At 44.5% G+C, this 19,334-nt stretch overlaps 1 long non-coding RNA gene across 1 annotated transcript; it reads right to left on the reverse strand.

The window, feature by feature from the left end:
* Positions 1 to 11,085: 11,085 nt before the first annotated feature.
* LOC310848994 lies at positions 11,086 to 15,117 on the reverse strand. Its single transcript, XR_014566715.1, has 2 exons — positions 14,991 to 15,117; positions 11,086 to 12,916 (listed from the first exon to the last, which is right to left on the reverse strand). It is a non-coding gene; the product is annotated as an uncharacterized lncRNA (long non-coding RNA).
* Positions 15,118 to 19,334: the final 4,217 nt, after the last annotated feature.

The raw sequence follows: 19,334 nt of genomic DNA on the forward strand, positions 1-19,334 counted from the left end.
TCTGAAGCAGAGCCGGTGTGCTGGGCAGGCGCAGTCAGCCCCTTGCATCCTCGCTCCCGCGGGGGTTTCTTTGTCCACTGCAGACAGGGGAGCTCGGGTGGGAGAGTCACGGCATCGGCCATTCCTCAGTGGGCTCTGCGCAGGGCAGAAGGGCTTTCAGACCCATAGGAGCCAGCTCCTAGGGGCCGAGGGGGCTTCGTGGCCCAAATAAAACATTTTGATGGACATTGCCATTCAAATGTCGTGCGTGCGCCGCGTCATGTGATCGATTGTGTGGGGCGGGGCTTACCTATTCTTGGCCCCCCTGCTCTGGCCAAGTGGCTCCGGCGGTTCTTGGTTCTCACTTGGCAAGGCGCTGGCGCCCTTAAGGCAGAGAGCAGCGCTGTGCTCGGGTGCGGACTTCGCGCAAGCCTCGGCCCGGAGTCGCCTAGGTTCAAAACCTCACTCGCCACGGAGCTCCCTGGGCCATCAGTCATTGTCTTGGAGCCTGAACCACCTAAGGGGGTTGTATCCCGGATAAAGAATATATATTAGTTCTACGTGGTTATTTTGCTGTGCCATTGTATTGTTTTTGTTTCTTTAAAGTAAAATTTATCACTACGTTTAATATCTGAAAACAACAACACCCTATTAAAATTTCCAGTCTTCAAAATGGTGTTTGGGTACATATAATGATAAAAACAGTAATATCATAATGATATTTAATGACAATAATTTATAAGCAATGTAAAATGTAGTCTTCGGTAAATTATTCGAAAACACAAAGCTGATGAAAAATAGTTGCTTCAAGAACTGAGAAACCGAGTTAACTACCCATCCGCGGGATATATTTTTTAGCGGGCACTATCCTGGCTGAAGTTATCCTGCGCGTGACCCACTGCAGTGAGTGGGACCTGCACAGGAGCAGGAAATGGCATTCCGTATTGAGCGCGAAATATGGGGAATTGTGCACGACTATTGTTTTGCTGCGTCTCAAATTACGCTGAGGCTGGATCCCGATAATTCAGCGTTGGATCGGACGCACAGCATTTTCTACGTGCTTCCATATTTGTCTTGGAACCCACCGCAAGCGCGGAGGATGAGAGTGGAGACGCCCATCTTGTACACAACTCGCTCCCTCAGGCGCGTATTGACTCCGGACTTTTCCGCAGTTCACACGGTTCATTAGGCGGGAAAGCTTCACGTATTATGGGAGACCATGCACTCCAGAGGACCAGCTTCACACCAAAGGTGTAAAACAGAATACCCTAAAATAGTTAATAACACGTTTTACTTGTTTTTAACTTTTATTGTAAGCCGCCTTGGGCAGCTTATAACTACCATAAATAAAGTCAATACCGCTGTTCATCAAATCACAGCTGTTTACAAACTACGAGGAAAGCAAGGCTGTAGTCCTCAAGACACTTCTTGTGGAGTAAGCTCCACACGTGAATGGGCTGGCACTGCAAACCAGATATCCTCATTCATCACAATAGCTATGGGGTTCTCCGGCTTGGGCACTGATGAAGGGGAAGTAGGAAAATCATGTGGTTTTCTGCAAGAGAGTTGATTATTTTAGTGGTGGCGGGTTGAAGTGCAAGAAGACAACTAGTCTAGGATGGACCAGCGAGATGGTTCAAAACAAAGGAGGAGAGCGGGAGTTAACAGGTAGGGCTGGGGGCGCCACTTTTTCGTCATTTCTCAAATGCCTCGTCTCCACAGTCACATCCTGTAAGCGAGAGGTTTTCAACCTTTTTGAGTCCACGGCTCCCTTGACCCAAGTACATTCTTTCTGTGGGGCCCAGGGGCCCAGTTATGTCTCCCCTTGCCTGCAGAGCTGGCAGCCTCTCCCCCTTTTTCGAGGGAGGGAGGAAAGAGGCGCAGAGAGGCCAGTGTTGCCCACGGCACCCCGACCATCCTTCAAGGCACCCCAGGGTGCCACTGCTGTAAGCCATCCATCTCCCCTTCTCAGGCTGTCCATGCATCGTACTTCCTTTATGCGTTTGTTGTACCTGGAAAACTTTTCATTAAAAGCTATGTTTTAGAAATGCACTTCTTTTACTAATTCGACAATTGGGTGATCAAGGGGCGGTTAATTTGTGCTTTGTGAACTCTTCAGCCTTGGTCCTCGTCCGCATATTCTTAACCTCTCCCTTGAATAGTCAGTGACGACGGTGCCGCTGGAAGCTGCTCCCACTCAGGTTGAAAGGAAGAAACGTGCTCAGAGGAAGAAGGCCCGCTCGCCACCAGCAACTCTCGCCCAGAAACCTCTCTTCCCACTGTGGAAGGACGTGGGGATCCAGAACCGGCCTCCGCAGTCTCCTACGGACACACTTTGTGGAAGACAGACACTCTTCCTAGGCTCCGAGCGCCTGCCAAAGAAGAGGAGGAGGCTGGGTGGGAACAGGCCTGCTGCGGCAGGTGACGAAAAGAGGGGAAAGGAAGAAAGCCAGGGAGGAAGAGAAAGTCAATCCAGTTTCTCTCTGGATAGTTGAGATTTATTCCCATCCAAGCTGAGCTGCGACTGCTTCCAAAGGCAAGCTTGGCGTAGCAGAAATAAAGTACTTACAGATTTTCGCCTTTGGTTAGACAGTTGTTAATTAACTGGGGCGGGGGGTTAAACAACTGCGATCCTGAACATAAGTGCAGCACAATCCTGCGCATGCTTACACAAAAGCAAGTCCTCTTGGACTCAGTTGGATTCAAGTGCGCATGGAATTGTAGTTTTTCTAAGAAATAAGTCTAACTGATTTAAAAATCCTTATTTTTGGCTGGATCCAGCCCAGTGGATGTAAGAAACGTGCGTGATCAAATCTAAGTACTCCGAAGGCGGTAATCCCAAACCTGCCAATTAAGAAATAGATTTCATTCCATGGGTTTTTCTTATGTTCAGGACAAACACAGCAAAGGGTCTTGTGGCCCCTGAAACCGAAGCAAAGCATCTCGGCAGCAGCTTCCGCGGGATCGTCTTCTGGCTGCCACCAGGGGGCCGCTCTGCCCAGAGGAGCCAACTCTCGGCCCCCCAGGAACATCTTCGAGGGGTCCTCCCTCGTCGGTGGGCATTCCGGGGGGGGGGGCGCCCCCTCACGGGCGTCCCGTCCCCCCCAGATTTCCCTCCCACCTTCGGGCTGCCCAGCCTCCGCCGGGTCGGGCCCAGGACGGGGTCTCGGGCGCCCCGGGCGGCTTTCCGAGCCGAGCTCGCCGGGGAGTCCGGGGCTGAGAGCAAGACGAGGCGCGGGGCGAGGGAACAAGGGAGAGGGGAGCGCGCGCGCGCGGCAGCCGGACGGCGCTTTCCTGGCCGCGAAGCCGCCCGGCCCCAGCCCGGCCCCGCGCCCCTTCCCCTCGCCGCCCGCCCGCCCGCCCGCCCGCTCTCCCGCCGGCGCCGGGCCGCCTTTCGGAGGGCGGCGGCTGGGGAGAAGCCGGCAATTGGAGGCGGCTGGGGGTGATTTCGTGCAGTAGGAACTCAAATGGTCCTCTTTCTGAAATCAGCGTGTCTGCGAGGAGAAGTGAGGCCTGGAGGGGTCCTGGTCTCCCGACGCTCTTGCCCTTCGCCCCACTCTGGGCCGCGGCGGCGCGGGAGTGCCGGCCTTCTCTGTCCCCGCCGGGCGCCCCCGGGGCTCCTTGGTGCCCGCTTCCCCTGCCCGCCTCGGAGGCCGCTTGGCTCCGCAGCCGGCGAAGAGAAGGCGCTGGCCGGGCGGCAGCCGCCTTAGGACGCCGCCAACCGGCCTCATCCTGATACTCTTTAGCGGCCTTTCTTAAAGCAGTACATAATTGGTGCTTCCGGGTTGGAGAAAGTTGAAGGTAGATTACTTTTATATTATTTGCTTCACACACTACTCCACCCTTTTTATTATCTTGCACTAGAAAATAAATGCTCCTGTAGCCGACATCTCATTTATTTCGTTTTACTCTCCTGATAATGCAGGCCCCCCTCCTCCTCCTCCCAAGAGGCGCGCACAACACTCAGATGAATTTATAAAGTGCAGTTAAATAATTCAATAATTCTAAATGTATTACAAGTAAACTATTAAAGTAACATTACTCGGGCCAGGGCTTTCGCAAGTAGAGATACTTGGCACATACTTTACCAGTGGTTATTTCTTTCACTTTTGCCTTCCTTTTTTGGGGCGGTATATTTATTTACAACTTCAGTGACAATCCGGTTGCATCGTGGTCTGTAGACGCATCTTTTCCGCTTTGATTAGAATACAGTATAGATCAGACTGTTCTAATTATTTTCTCCTGCAGGCGGCACTTTAAAATCTGGACTATGGAGAGCAGCGGACCAAGGCGATTGGCGAGGAGCTGTCCACTATTTCAGCGACCCGCTAGTTTTTATTACTACTCTTAATTCGCAATTTTTTCCTAAAGCTGCTCATACATCCTGTCAGTATACTTAACAGGGCGAATTACAGAACAATTGGATTTTGTTTTGCTTTTAAAAAGTCTGAACTTTTGAGGACTTTCCTCTTCTTTGGGCAGAATTGCCCGTTTCTTTTCCCCCATGGAAACCACTTCATTGTAGTAGTTCCGGCATACTTCGGAATATTTTGAGTGATCTGAATGTGCACGCATGTTTGGGAAAATATGCACAATGTTTCTCTTTATGAGTATCTATGTTTGTGGATCGCGTGTGTATTTTACACTATTTATATTGCAGTGTTGATGCTCTTCCTCTTTGTTTGTAAATGTCCGAAAATCCTTACATCCAAATCTCGGTTTTTAAGCGCAACACCGGTGACTGCTGACAGTTACGTTAGTTGAAGGAGAGCATTAATCTGTGTCTGTGTCCTCCTTTTCGAAATGTACAAAAAGGGACCACCAAAATTGTCGGCGTTCCCATGTGGTCAAGGGACCCTGCATTTCTGACATTCAGTGTAACATAATTGCTCTCTTCCAAGTAATATCAGGGTGTTTGGTTTGTGTTTTTTTAACCAAAACAAAACCCCTGATATACAATATATTCTTAATATCCTTAAGGGCGTTATGTGGGTGGGTACATAAATTCGCTAAATAAATTATGCTTTTCAAAATCCCAGTGATCAGTGTAATAAGTTGGTGAACTGTCTAAGCAGGGGAAGTCTTCCTGTGCCAGCTCCATTCAAACAAATGGGAGCTGCTTTTGCATTTTACAGGTCATTAGTTCCATTGGGGGTTGTGCAAGAGACATTCCCGCCGGGTGCTGGCCTTAGATTTACGTGCATATATTTTTGCGTCACTTCTGTCTATTTTCCTATTAGAATTCCACAACAGGATGCTAACAACTGAAAAGTAAAGGACTGCATCTAGTGGCACGATCCCACCACCGATTCGCCTTTCCTTTAAGGGCGCTGGGATGCCCCCCCCCCGTTTTTTATATCTCTTTAGGTTCAGGAATGGCAGCTTTCTGGTACAAGTGCAACACTAATTGTTCTCTTGTCTCAGGTTTCATACTTTCCCCCCAATACTTGGAAGCAACCCCCTCCTCTGATTTTAACGGAATTTACTTACAGTGCATAAGCACAAAGCCCGCTGGAATAAATTATTTTGTCCTCCTGAGCATCATTCGACAAAGAATTGCTTGTTGCTTATTGTTCTACCTTTTTATTTTTTAATACCTGATCGCAAACAAAGGAACTTGAAATTAGTTTTTAATTGATTTTCACTGGGATTTTCGATACCAATAAAAGGGAAAGAAAGTGCAAAGTGTGGAGTATGTGCGTAATGAAAAGGTGGGTAATGCCTTTGCCCGCAGGATATTAATTTCTTAAACGCAGCTCTTCCAAATGGAGGCGAACTGCTCGCTCTCAGACCGATCCACAGCGCTGACCGCCTGCATTAAAAGCAGCACGCAGAAAATGGAAATACTGCTGCAATTGAAAGAAGGCTTGGAGCCGAAGCACACGCTTGTTTACATGGGAGCATATCGTCACACTAAATAAAATGGGCTTAAATTCCACGAAGTGGTTTAGGATTGGTACGTATCGGTTTACTCCCGAGGTGCTTTGTTTCACTGGATTGGCTGATTTCCTTATTCCTTCTTATTCTCCTGCCAATGTGCGCGGCGCTTTTAACAGGGCTTAAGTCGCCGTCATGGTATTACTATACTTAAAAAAAGAAGCAGCAGTCCAGAGAGAAGCAAACAAACCAATACAGAGAAGCTCCAAAAAGCAAAGGAGACCTACCTGAATCCACTAACACCTGAACGAGTAACCTCAGCCCAGCAAAGTAGATTTTAAGGTGTGATGGAGACGGAGAGATCTGGCACTCTAAGCAATTTAGTCACCCGTTTAACAGAAACCCAGCACTATCAACGGACTAAAGGCTAGCTTTCACTCCCCGCCCTCCACAGTAAACATAATTTTGACAGGAAGGATTAAACCGTGAGCCTTTTTCCGTGTCCAATAGTGCCTGAAAAGAATGGGCACCAAAGCGGGAAAAGATGGAGTCGGCTTTACCTGCGGAAGGCAAAAGCTGCAAATTTAACTTTCCACGTTTCTGCCCCGGAGCAGCTTTCTTCCGCTTTTAAAGAAAATGTATATTTACTGACATATTTAAGAAAAGGAGAAAGGAAAAGGAATTAACAACGATTCACTGGAGTACGCATGCACTCGTTAATATACAGATACGAGGTCTGTATAGGAAAGATCTCCGCAGAAAGTCAGCCAGAGATTGACCTGATATTGGAGACCACTCTGGCGATCTCTTTGGGAACACGATAGCGGCCCTCTAGGGCGACCCCGGCGGGAGCGGAGACCGGGAAGGAGAGGGAGGGGGCAAAAGTCTATGTCCCCTCTCCGGGGACAATCTCCGCCGGTGACAGCATGCAAAAAGAGGGAGAGGCCGCGTACCTACCTCTCTTGTGGAGTCTTTGGCTTAACTCCTTAGTCCAAAGAGAACCAAAGAGAGCTCGCGTTTGCGCATAACCACCCGCTGTTATCTTTGCCTCGCCGCCCTCTCAAGTCTGCCGAAAGTTAGATTGTAAGCTGCTGGGAGCAGGGACCTGTCTTCTCTCCACATATTACACCGCAAAAGGCCCAGCCGTGAAACAAAAACAGCAACAATAAATATTTGAAATAGCTCATCCTTCCCCACAACCAATCGTAATCTTGAACCTCTTCTCTCCTCTTCACAGACGCAGACACGTACTTCGGAACTCTTCTAGGAGTCCTGGCGCTGCTTTTCCAGGGATGTTCAGACGGTGCATTTCAGGGGCTGGATGTCTCAGTGCAACCCTTGGGTGGAAAACTCGGAGATGCCCAGAATAGCCTCAGGCTCGGTCGCAACGCTGCCTGCCTTCCTCCCTTTCGTGCCCATGCACAACCTCTCGAAGGCTACAGCCCCAGATTCCCCCACTCTTTGCACTGGCAGGCAAGATTGGCTAAGGGGGTCTCACCAACCAGAAGGTCCAGAAGGTACCCCAAAGCATAATCCATGCAGAGTGCCCCCCACCCAGTCCAGATGTGCCCCTCTGGAAGACACGGGAGTTTCTCGCTTTCCAAAAAGGACAGATCCAAGATCTCCATCTGCTTGCAACTGAATTATGATTGGAGTTAAAATTATCAGCGAGTTAATCATATCGTTGTTAAATTTTAATACACAAAACAGGGTGGGCTCCTTCCCGTTCTTCTTCAGTGTCCCATACTGAAATTATTGTTGACTTCTTAAGAACTTAAGAGTGACATCCTTTACAACTAGTAAATTAGGGATCCTCTATTTGCCACTTTCCTCACAGGCGCCTTTGAATTTGTTGATATTTTTGTGGGGGCAGGGGAACACCACCACGAACTCTATCCAGTGTATGGATTTGTATAAATGTTTCAATTATAGCCCTAGTAACAATAACAATACTAGACATTTATTTAGAGCTCTTGTGTAAGTCCAAAACAGTTCACACACATTCCAGAGGTCCTTGAACAACTTTGACATGTAAATGGGATTGTTATCCCACATTGCAGATACATCTGCGCTTGGAGAAAGTGGTGGTGCAAAGCTTGAAGTTGATACTTAGTTTGTTCATTTCCTTTTAAAAACTGAATTAATATTTAATTAATCTTTCCTCTATTAAAATTGCAGAAACAGTGTACAACACTTCCTATAATGCCTGTTTGGAATTTGATGTGAACAAGGTTCACCAGAGGAGGGTTGTTGGAGAATAGGCTGTGCAGGCAACAGCAACCCTTTCCTTGGAATTGTAATGACTGCAGGACATCCATGACAAGTCTGGACACAGTGAAACATCCAAACAAAATTGTGCAGTCGCTAAATGTAGTGAGCAACATATCTAAAAACAGTCAAAACCAATCCCATTTCAGCCATGCCCTCCTTAGGCCCCCTTAGGCAATTCTGTACCCTCTTCTCAGAGTCCCACCCATTAGGAGGATTGCTATGAGACCAGCCTATTGCTTAAAACCTGAAATGCATCTCTATCAAAATGAAAAATATTAATAATTTCTTATATATCTTCTTCCTATTCCTACTGCACTAGTGTTAGATTAGAATTTTGGAAAACTTACTTTCAATTCAAAAGAGGGAGGCATTAATGATGTTTATTCAACAATATTCAGTTGGGCTCTTCCAACCTGTAAGCGAGTCTCCAAGTTTGTTCTTGGAAAGTATCATTTATCTTGCAGACTAACACATGCCAATTAAAGTTATGGGTAGGTAGGTGAAAATGAACAGCCAAAAATAAGCATTCAAATGTCCCAGTGATATTTTAGGGAGAATCAAAACATCTGCTGAATTTAGGCTGAAGATTTCAATCCTTTTTTCTTTTTTTTTGTAATGCACTCTGCTTATGAAGGTGGCCACACTCTTTCTCAGTGATTCACTTACACCTCTAATGCACACCCAGTCATAGGTACCACTTGTAGTAGCTGCTGACTGTTGTGCTCTATTATCCCTTATCTCTCCACAGACAGCCATCCAGTACTTCCAGGATGTTCCCCACTTGTTGCTTTGAAGGTCACAAAAGATACTGACAAGCAGTAACCAATGGGAAGCTAGTCGTTTCTATAGGGTTGCCACCTTTCCCCTTAATAGAGCTCAAGTGCTGTTCAAAAGTGCAGACAGAAAAGAAACAGGTGCAGGTGTTCTCAGCATGGGGATGCAGTGACAGCAGAAGCTGTATCTCCTCTGTCAATCAAGTAGCTTTCAAAAGATGCAGGATTGTTAACCCTATACTTACGTGATGCTGCCAGAATTCACTCTACAACCAATGATATTCAATAAAAGCTCTGTTTCCATATTATCTCTGTTCCTGTCAAGTTAGCAGACAGGCTATCCATCTTCTATCTCAACTCAGATGTGACCAACACATTGGACGCACAATGTGAGCAGCAGGCAATGGGCATTCTACCATGACACTACCAATCCACCAGCCTTAGGATGGAAGGTCGGAATTTCTTTTTGCCTACTGCAAGCCATGAACACTGGAAAAGGTGACTGGTTAGGCCCCAAGAGCTCACACTCCTTTTGACTCCCCTCATGGTAACTGTTGTCATGATAAATCTGAACTGAAACTCTGAAAAGGTGAAAATAATGATCACAGAAAAAAATGAATTAAATATGGGAGAAAGAAAACGAGCAGGATTTTTATTTTAAATGAGGGAGGGAATGATCAACCAAGCAATAATGTTGCTATGCAATAACACAATGATGCTCAAGGCATGACGGCAGATTCACCAGTGAGCTGTTGCTGGAATCAAAAACATTGGTTAGGTGTTGCTGATTTTTAAGGTGAAAGAAAACACAGGTTTTTGGATGGAGGAGGAATTTACCTAAATAAAGTAGGAAATTACTGGAGTGAGGTCATTACAGTGGTACTTCGGGTTAAGTACTTACCGTAATTCATTCCGGAGGTCCGTTCTTAACCTGAAACTGTTCTTAACCTGAAGCACCACTTTAGCTAATGGGGCCTCTCGCTGCTGCCGCACCGCCAGAGCACGATTTCTGTTCTCATCCTGAAGCAAAGTTTTTAACCTGAGGTACTATTTTTGGGTTAGTGGAGTCTGTAACTTGAAGCATATGTAACCTGAAGTGTATGTAACTCGAGGTACCACTGTAGTCCATTTGCCAGCCATTCCATGTTCTATGACTGGTAAGGATGTGTGTGGCTCCTTCCCAACCCTTCCCCCTAGGAACCAGTAGTCAGCATCAAACCTGCCATTTCTTGTATGCTGAGCCAGTCAGGTTCCATTGACCTATAGTTTCATGTAGTGGGTCCAACAGCTATGAAGGAGGTTTCTGCCCATGCTGTAGAGGGAAAGGTAGCCCATCTAGAAGAAAACTCTGATCCTAATCCTCCACTGCCCTGCAGGATATCTTCTGGAAAAGAAAAGGCTAAGGAGTAAAACCCTATACAAATCTGGAGTGGAACCTCCTTCCAGCAACTCCTGTAAGGTAAAGGGACCCCTGACCATTAGGTCCAGTCGTGGCCGACTCTGGGCTTGCGGTGCTCATCTCGCTTTATTGGCCGAGGGAGCCGGCGTACAGCTTCCGGGTCACGTGGCCAGCATGACTAAGCCACCTCTGGCGAACCAGAACAGTGCACAGAAACACCATTTACCTTCCCGCCACAGCGGTACCTATTTATCTACTTGCACTTTGGCATGCTTTCAAACTGCTAGGTTGGCAGGAGCAGGGACCGAGCAACAGGAGCTCACCCCGTTGCGGGGATTCGAACCGCTGACCTTCTGATTGGCAAGTCCTAGGATCTGTGGTTTAACCCACAGCGCCACCTGCGTCCCATAGCAACTCCTGTAGCTGGTGCCAAACTTATTGCTCTGCTTTTCTTTGGACCATATCAGCAAGGCCAAAAAAGGGGAGGTCTTGTCTGGTCACCCAGGACCTCCACACGCACTGCTCAGGCTTATACTCTGGTGAGGTCACTTTGGTGCTGCTAACACAGTGGTTTGGCTTCACCCCCAGGGGCAAACTCCAACAATCCTTCCTGTTACTCATGTCTGTGAGTGAAACATTCAAAGCGATTGGCTTAGTGTTCAGAATTAAAACACTTGGCTAGCAGAGTTTAGATCACCATCCTTTGCAGCATTAAGTGGAAACTCTGGGAGCTAGGCTGTTTAGCATTCTTACCCTCTTAATAAATCAGGCAACAGACTGTAAAACAAACATTAAAAGTATTTACTTGCATAAAGTACTTCACTTGATTTGAGCTGTAGCAGCAACCAAAATAAGGCAGTTAAAAACTACTTCTAAGTTACAAAATACAAAATTAGCTTCTAAAATGGAGTCCAGGCTCAGATGGAGCACAGACATATGTCTGGCCTGTCTCACATCCTGGGAAGAATGAGAAGGGAGGCTAATATACCTTTAACCCTTCCCACCATGGGAAAAGACATCACACAGACCCCTTTCTACCAATTACATTCTATGGTCTGAATCCAATTGTCTAGAAATTTGAACTTTTAATTCCTTACCCCTACAGTTATGATTTGTGGGTTCCCACTTAATTTTAATTTGATTTTAATTTGATTTTAAATGTGACTCAAATTGTATTTTGAATTAATCGTTTGATTTTGTGTTTTTAATGTATTATATATTTGGTGTTAGCCACCCTGAGCCCGGTCTCGGCCGGGGTATAAATAATAATAATAATAATAATAATAATAATAATAATAATTATTATTATTATTATTATTAAATTTGTAGCTCTGTTGTTGTTAGACCCTAGATGCAGTTATCACCAAAAGTATGCACTGTTAGTTTTGGATGCAAATCTCCCACAAAGCCCTTCTCAGACAAATAGAACAATTGAATGTACAATTTTTTATTAAGCCACCCAGAGTCCCATCGTGATTTGAAGGTTCTCAAAGCTATCTCTGTGTAGAGGTTTGCTGAGAATATCATCTGTCATCTCTTTGGTATGGCAAATAGGTCAACTCGACAAGTCCATCTTGCATCCCCTCAGACACAAAGTGGTACTTCACTCCAATATGCTTGGTTGTTGTATGGAACTTCTTGATCTGTGTTAGCTTCAAACAGTTCTGGTTATCCCCCATCAGCTGAATGGGCTTCTCCTACACCAGCTGGTTGAGCTAGGCTAGCTCTTTGCATGCCTCAGTAGCAGCTACATACTCAGATTCTGTAGAAGATAAAGCTACACAATTTTGTTTATAACGTCCCAAGAAATGGAACCATTTCCAAATAACATATTTACCTATTTACTTATAGTCTTTAGTGTCCCCAGTCCATCAGCGTCCAAGTAACCTACCAGTTCAAGATTACTGCCTGCTGGCAGCTTAAGTTTGCAGTTCTTTGTTCCCATCAGATATCTGCACAACTCTTTTGATAGCTTACTCCACTGCGATTTGCAATATCTGATCTACTTGTTGTGGTCAATTACAGTGGTCCCTTGGTTCTCAAACTTAATTCGTTCTGGAAGTCCGTTCCAAAACCAAAGCGTTCCAAAACCAAGGAACACATTCCCATAGAAAGTAATGCAAAACGGATTAATCTGTTCCATACTTTTAAAAACAACCCCTAAAACAGCAACATGAATTTTACTAACAAGACCATTGGTCCACAAAATGAAAGCAATAATCAATGTTCTGCACTATAAAATAAATAAGACAGTATTGTAGATGATAAAAATTAAAATAATTTTTTCTTACCTGCACCGATAGTAACTGTTTGGATAGGGGGCTTTTATCCATTTCTACAGTCACACAATCAATCAATCAATCAATCAATCATAAAACGAAAAACAAGCCACAGACACAAAAATAAAAAAGGCACACAAAAACATAAAAATTAGCAAAAACAAAAGACCAAATATCACCTCAGAACACTACAATCAGAAACGGAAGGCTTTAATTATGATGGGGGGGGGAGAGACTTAAATTTGCTGCTTAAGGGTATAAAGAGAGGGGGAAAGCCTTCATTATGATGCTTTTTTAAAAAAAATTGTTGTGCAAGGGTAAAATGAGAGGGGGAAAGCCTTATTTCCTATCTATAATTATATTTTATTAATTTTTCCATACAATCATACCACATTACAATTTCTGTTAAACTTTTCGATTTTTTGACTTCCTTTGGCTTCTCTGCCAATCATTCGAAATTTAATTTCTTTAAATACACATTTCCAAATTTTGATATTGCTTTATACCTCCCCCCTCTTATATTTTACTTTTTTACAATATTTCTTATTTTATCACAGAGCTTCTCTAAATGCCACTAACGTTATTTCGTTATCACTTATACATTCCCAGTAATCTGTTAATTTTCCCCAGTCCTCGATGAATTTTTGATCACGTTGATATCTAATCTTCCCAGTCAGTTTATCAAGTTCTGCATAGTCCATCAGCTTCGTTCTCCATTCTTCCAACGTTGGTAATTGTTCTTGTTTCCATTTCTGAGCCAGTAATATTCTTGCCGCTGTTACTGCATATTGAAAAAATTTATGATCCTTTCTATTTAATTCATTGCCAACAATTCCTAAGAGAAAGGCCTCTGGTTTCTTAACAAATGTATATTTCAACATTTTTTTTCAATTCATTGTATATCAACTCCCAGAAGCTTTTCACTTTCTTACATTCCCACCACATATGAAAAAATGTACCATCTATTTCTTTACATTTCCAACACTTCTTACATGTTTTGTACATTTTTGCAAGTTTTACTGGTGTAATGTACCATCTATATATCATTTTCATAACATTTTCCTTTAATGCAGTACATGCAGTAAATTTAATACTTTCATTCCATAGTTTTATCCAATTGTTAAATTGTATATTATGTCCAATATCTCTGGCCCATTTTATCATAACTGATTTAACTTCTTCATCTTTTGTATGCCATTCCAACAATATCTTATACATTTTGGATAGGATTTTATGTTCATTATTTATTATTTCTATTTGAAATTTAGAATCCTTCTCTGCATACCCAGATTCTTTAAAATCTTTTTTGAACATTTCATTTATCTGAAAATAGTGCAACCAATCATACACAAACTCTTTCACTTCTTCATATGGTTTCATTTTCCATTTCCCCCCTTCTTTCATAATCAAATTTCCATATGTAATCCAATTCTTTCTTATGTTAGTTTTTTTTAACAGTCATAACCTCTAACGGAGACAACCAGTGTGGAGTTTTTGGTTCAAGCAGGTTTTTATACCTCTCCCATATTTCTATTAACGATCCTCGGAAAATGTGGTTCTCAAAGCCTCTATGGATTTTCTTCTTTCCCACCCATAAATAGGTGTGCCATCCAAATCTATTATCAAATCCTTCCAAATCTAACAATTCTGTGTTTTCTAATTTTATCCATTCCTTTAACCAACAGAGACATGAGGCTTCGTAGTACAGTTTCAAGTCTGGCAAGGCGAAGCCTCCTCTTTCTTTTGCATCAGTTAGTAACTTAAATTGAATTCTTGGCTTCTTTCCCTGCCAGATATACCTTGAAATAGCTCTTTGCCATTCTTTAAAGACCCCAGTCCCCTTGATTATTGGAATCGTTTGATACAGAAACAATAGTTTTGGTAGCACACTCATCTTTATCATTGAAATCCTTCCCCAAAGTGACAATTTCATTCGTCCCCACACCTCCAGATCTTTCTTTATCCCATTCCACACTGGTATGTAGTTATTCTGGTATAGATATATATTCTTGGGGGTTATCCAAATACCTAAATATTTCACCTTTTTCACCACCTCTATGCCAATTTGTTGCTGTATGTTCTCTATCTTATCTTGATCCATGTTCTTGACAATTATTTTAGTCTTTTTCTTATTCAATATAAATCCTGCCACTTGGCCAAATCTTTCTACCTCCATAAGTATATTTTTCATGCTTTCCAAAGGCTCTTCCACCGTTATGACCAGGTCATCAGCATAGGCTTTCACCTTATATTCATTCCGGCCTACTGTAACCCCGTTTATTGTCTCATTTTCTCTTAGTGATTTTAGAAAAACCTCCAGTACCATGATGAATAACAATGGTGAGAGTGGACATCCCTGTTGCGTACCTTTGGATATCCCTATTTCCTCCGTAATCGTATTAGGGGGAAAGCCTTATTTACAATGGGGGGGGGCATAAATTTGCTGCTTAAGGGTAAAAACAGGACGGAAAAAGTCTTATTTATGATGGGGCGTACTTAATTTTGCTGCTTAAGGGCAAAACGAGAGTGGGAAAGCCTTAATTACTATGTGGGGGACTCAAATTTGCTGTGCAACAGTAAAAATGGAAGCTCAGGAGCACATTCGGCTACCTGGGCAAAGTTCGAAAGCTGGAACACCTTCTTCCGGGATTGCAGCGTTCGGGTTCTGAGTTGTTCAGGAACTAAGATGTTAGGAAACCAAGGTACCACTGTACAAAAGTTTTCCTATCACTGACCTGTACTGATTGCTGTCAGTTAAGAGTTTAGATTCATATTGGCTCTTTAGAAAATCAGAGGCCATAGGTATGGTTACAGCTTCAGGCTGCCAAGCAATTCAACAACTTGTTGTTTTTGGCTTGGAAGATCGGATCCACCCTCTGATCCTCCTCTTTCAATTTAGACCCCTAGGTAAAGGTAAAGGTAAAGGTACCCCTGCCCGTACGGGCCAGTCTTGACAGACTCTGGGGTTGTGCGCCCATCTCACTCAAGAGGCCAGGGGCCAGCCAGCGCTGTCCGGAGACACTTCCGGGTCACGTGGCCAGCGTGACATCGCTGCTCTGGCGAGCCAGAGCCGCACACGGAAACGCCGTTTACCTTCCCGCTGGTAAGCGGTCCCTATTTATCTACTTGCACCCAGAGGTGCTTTCGAACTGCTAGGTTGGCAGGCGCTGGGACCGAGCAGCGGGAGCGCACCCCGCCGCAGGGATTCGAACCGCCGACCTTTCGATCGGCAAGTCCTAGGCACTGAGGCTTTAACCCACAGCGCCACCTGCGCCCCTAGGTAGTAGGAGACTTTTCCTGATTCTCTGATTGACACATCCTTTGCCACATCCTTTACTACTTAATCTCAGTCACTCTTAGTTGCAATGATCAGGTCATCCACAAATGATAGAACATAAGGACATTGTCCATTTTTGTGTTTTGTGTACAAACACTTGTCTGTGTGACCTTGTGTGTGAACTGTGCGGACTGTATGAACATGCTATGCAACTTCTCATCCAATAGCTGCTAAATTAGATTTATTTGGTTTGACAAAACCATTCGGCTGCTTCATGTAAATCTCTAAAGGTGTTCTAAAGTAGTGTATCTGAATACTGGAGCAAAAGTTTCATCAGTCCTTTCCATACTTTGGAAGGAAGTCTTTCCCCACAAGCCTTGCTTTGCAGCACTGAACTTTGCCTTCTGCCCCCTGCTTTATCTGGAGTGCCGACTTACTTCCAATTGCCTTCTTCCCAGGAGGCAGCGTGGCGAGGGTCCAGGTCTAGTTCTGGTGCAGTGCATCAAACTCCTCCGGCATAGGATCTTTCCACAGAGGAGCTTCAGCGACGGGCATTTGCTCTATCTCTTCCCAGGTGGAAGGTTCTAGGGGCTGCACCAAGCCTGCAATGCAGGATAGTCGCAGAGGTGGAACACTTCAGTTGAGTCTGTCAGACCTCTGGTTCTGGAACTGCATCAACATCCTCATATTCACCCTCCAGTGGTAGTACCTCATCCCCTCTGGTGGTGCTATTTGGAGTCTGGTCTTCTGCTGCTTCTTTCTGTTCATCATCTGTGCTAGAAGGTATGAAAGTAAAAGCTAGATCTGGACTGCTACATATTGTGAAAAGTACAAAGGGTCTTGTGTTTCTTTCACTGACTGCTGAGAATAATCTATCACAGTTCCTCTTTTATCAGCTCTGCTGTGCTCATCAAAATGAACCACGTCTTACGCTGACCTTTCCTCTTTTTAAGTCCATAACTTTTATCATTTTTGCCCCCAGAAGCATATCCTACCATAATTCCTTGTTCTGCCCTGGAGTCTGGGTTCTGCCTGCTCTCTTTGTGTACAAAAACATAAGCAATACTGCCAAATATACTTATATGTGATAAGTTAGGTATTCTTCCATGCCAAAGTTCAAAAGGTGTGTGTAACTCCCTTGATTGGCAGTCAGTTTTGCAGATACACAGCAGTGGCTACTGCATCTCCCCACATGTACTTGGGAAGGCATCATCCAGGATGCATCTTGACATTTCCAAAGAGACCTAAACCTTCTCTTTGCATCTGAGTTCTGTTCAATGTTTGAATTTTTGGGAATAAATGTGCTTTATTGATTAAGCTCAAAAATAAACATAACATAAAGTGTGCATTACAACTTGAGAAAAAAAGAACAGAAAAAAACACAAGAAAAAACAGTAAAAGCTTTTAAATAGGCCAAAATAGCAATCATCTTCTATTCTGTTATTCTGTATTTTTTATCTTTATACATGACTTCCCGTCAACACCCAATGCGTTTACCTTTTCTGCAAAACATTTGTAGATTTCATAATTCAATCAAATTTATCATACACCTTACATCTTTTTCACTAATCCTTTTCTCTAATTTTACTTCAAACACTGTATTGTTTACAGAGATCATTCAAATTCTGCCATAGTTGCCACACCCTGATTATAGTTCTGTAAATATTTTTTAAACATGTCCCATTTCTGAATAAATCATTGATTTGAATTGCCTCTCTTGCCATCTGTGCCATCTCAACATATTCTAGAAGTTTGTTTAAACACTCTGATTTGGAAGGAACCCTTTCCCCCTTCCAATTCATTGCAACCAGGGTCCTTGCAGCCGCAGTGCCATATAGAAAAATTTCCTTAAGCCCTTTTGGTATTTCTTTATCTAAGATACCTAGAAGGAAGGCCTCCGGCTTTTTTGGAAAAGATACTTGCATCATTCTTTTCAGTTCATCATTTACGATATTCCAGAATTCTTTAATTTTTATACAGAGCCACCACATGTGGTACATATTTCCTTCTGTATCTCCATACCGCTAGCATGTGCTCAGGATATTTTTATACATCTTAGATAGCTTTGACAGCGTAAAATACCACCTGAACTGCATTTTCATGAGATTTCCCTTAAAATAATAATAATAATAATAATAATAATAATAATAATAATAATAATTTCTATTTATATCCCGCCCTCCCCAGCCGAAGCCGGGCTCAGGGCGGCTAACAACAATCAAATAATCAAACAATCAAATAATCCAACATCCTAAAAACATTTCATTATAAAAATTAATTAAAATCAAATTAATGGCAACCGTTAAGCAAAATTCTATGCAGGTTGCCAGAGGAGGGAATCAGGCTGCGCCCTGACCAAAGGCCTGGTGGAACAACTCTGTCTTGCAGGGCCTGCGGAAAGATGTCAGGTCCCGCAGGGCCCTAGTCTCTTGTGACAGAGCCGATTGGAGCCGCAGCCGAGAAAGCCCTGGCTCTAGTTGAGGCCAGCCTTACCTCTCTGTGGCCTGGGACCGTCAGGATGTTTTTATTTGCAGACTGTAGGTTCCTCTGTGGGGCATACCAGGAGAGGCGGTAGCGTAGGTACGAGGGTCTTAGGCCGTATAGGGCTTTAAAGGTTAAAACCAGCACCTTAAACCTGATCCTGTACTCCACCGGGAGCCAGTGCAGCTGGTATAGTACCGGATGAATGTGATCTCGCAGCGAAGAGCCCATAAGGAGTCTCGCCGCAGCATTCTGCACCCGCTGGAGTTTCTGGGTCAGTCTCAAGGGCAGCCCCACGTAGAGCGAGTTACAATAATCCAGTCTGGAGGTGACCGTTGCATGGATCACAGTGGCTAGGTCAGGGCGAGAGAGATAAGGGGCCAACTGTTTAGCTTGGCGGAGATGAAAAAATGCCGCCTTTGTTATAGCTGTAATCTGCGCCTCCATAGAGAGGGAGGTATCGAAGATTACACCCAAACTCTTAACGGACGGTGCTAGCACTAATTGCACCCCCGCAAGAGATGGGAGTTGCCCCCTCAATCCCATATTGTCCCGTCCCTGCCAGAGGACCTCTGTCTTCGAAGGATTTAACTTCAACCGGCTCCCACGTAACCATCCAGCCACAGCTTCCAAACATCTGGTCAGTGTGTCTGGGGCCGAGTCAGAATGGCCATCCTTCAACAGAGTTGGGTGTCATCGGCATACTGATGGCAACCCAGCCCAAAACTCCGGACAAGCTGGGCGAGGGGGCGCATAAGGATGTTAAAAAGCACCCTGAGGTACTCCACACACCAAGGAGTGGCGCGATGACAATTCCCCCCCCCCCAAGCGCCACCCTCTGTCCCTGACCAGAGAGAAACGAGCACAGCCATTGAAGGACTGTGCCCTGGATCCCCACGTCGGCAAGGCGGTGGTCCAGGAGTTTGTGATCGACCATGTCAAAGGCTGCTGACAGGTCTAGAAGAATCAGCAGCCCCAGCCCACCTCAATCCAGCTGC

Source organism: Podarcis gaigeae, assembly GCF_964106915.1.
Source record: "Podarcis gaigeae genome assembly, chromosome: 7".
In the NCBI taxonomy this organism is placed as follows: domain Eukaryota; kingdom Metazoa; phylum Chordata; class Lepidosauria; order Squamata; family Lacertidae; genus Podarcis; species Podarcis gaigeae.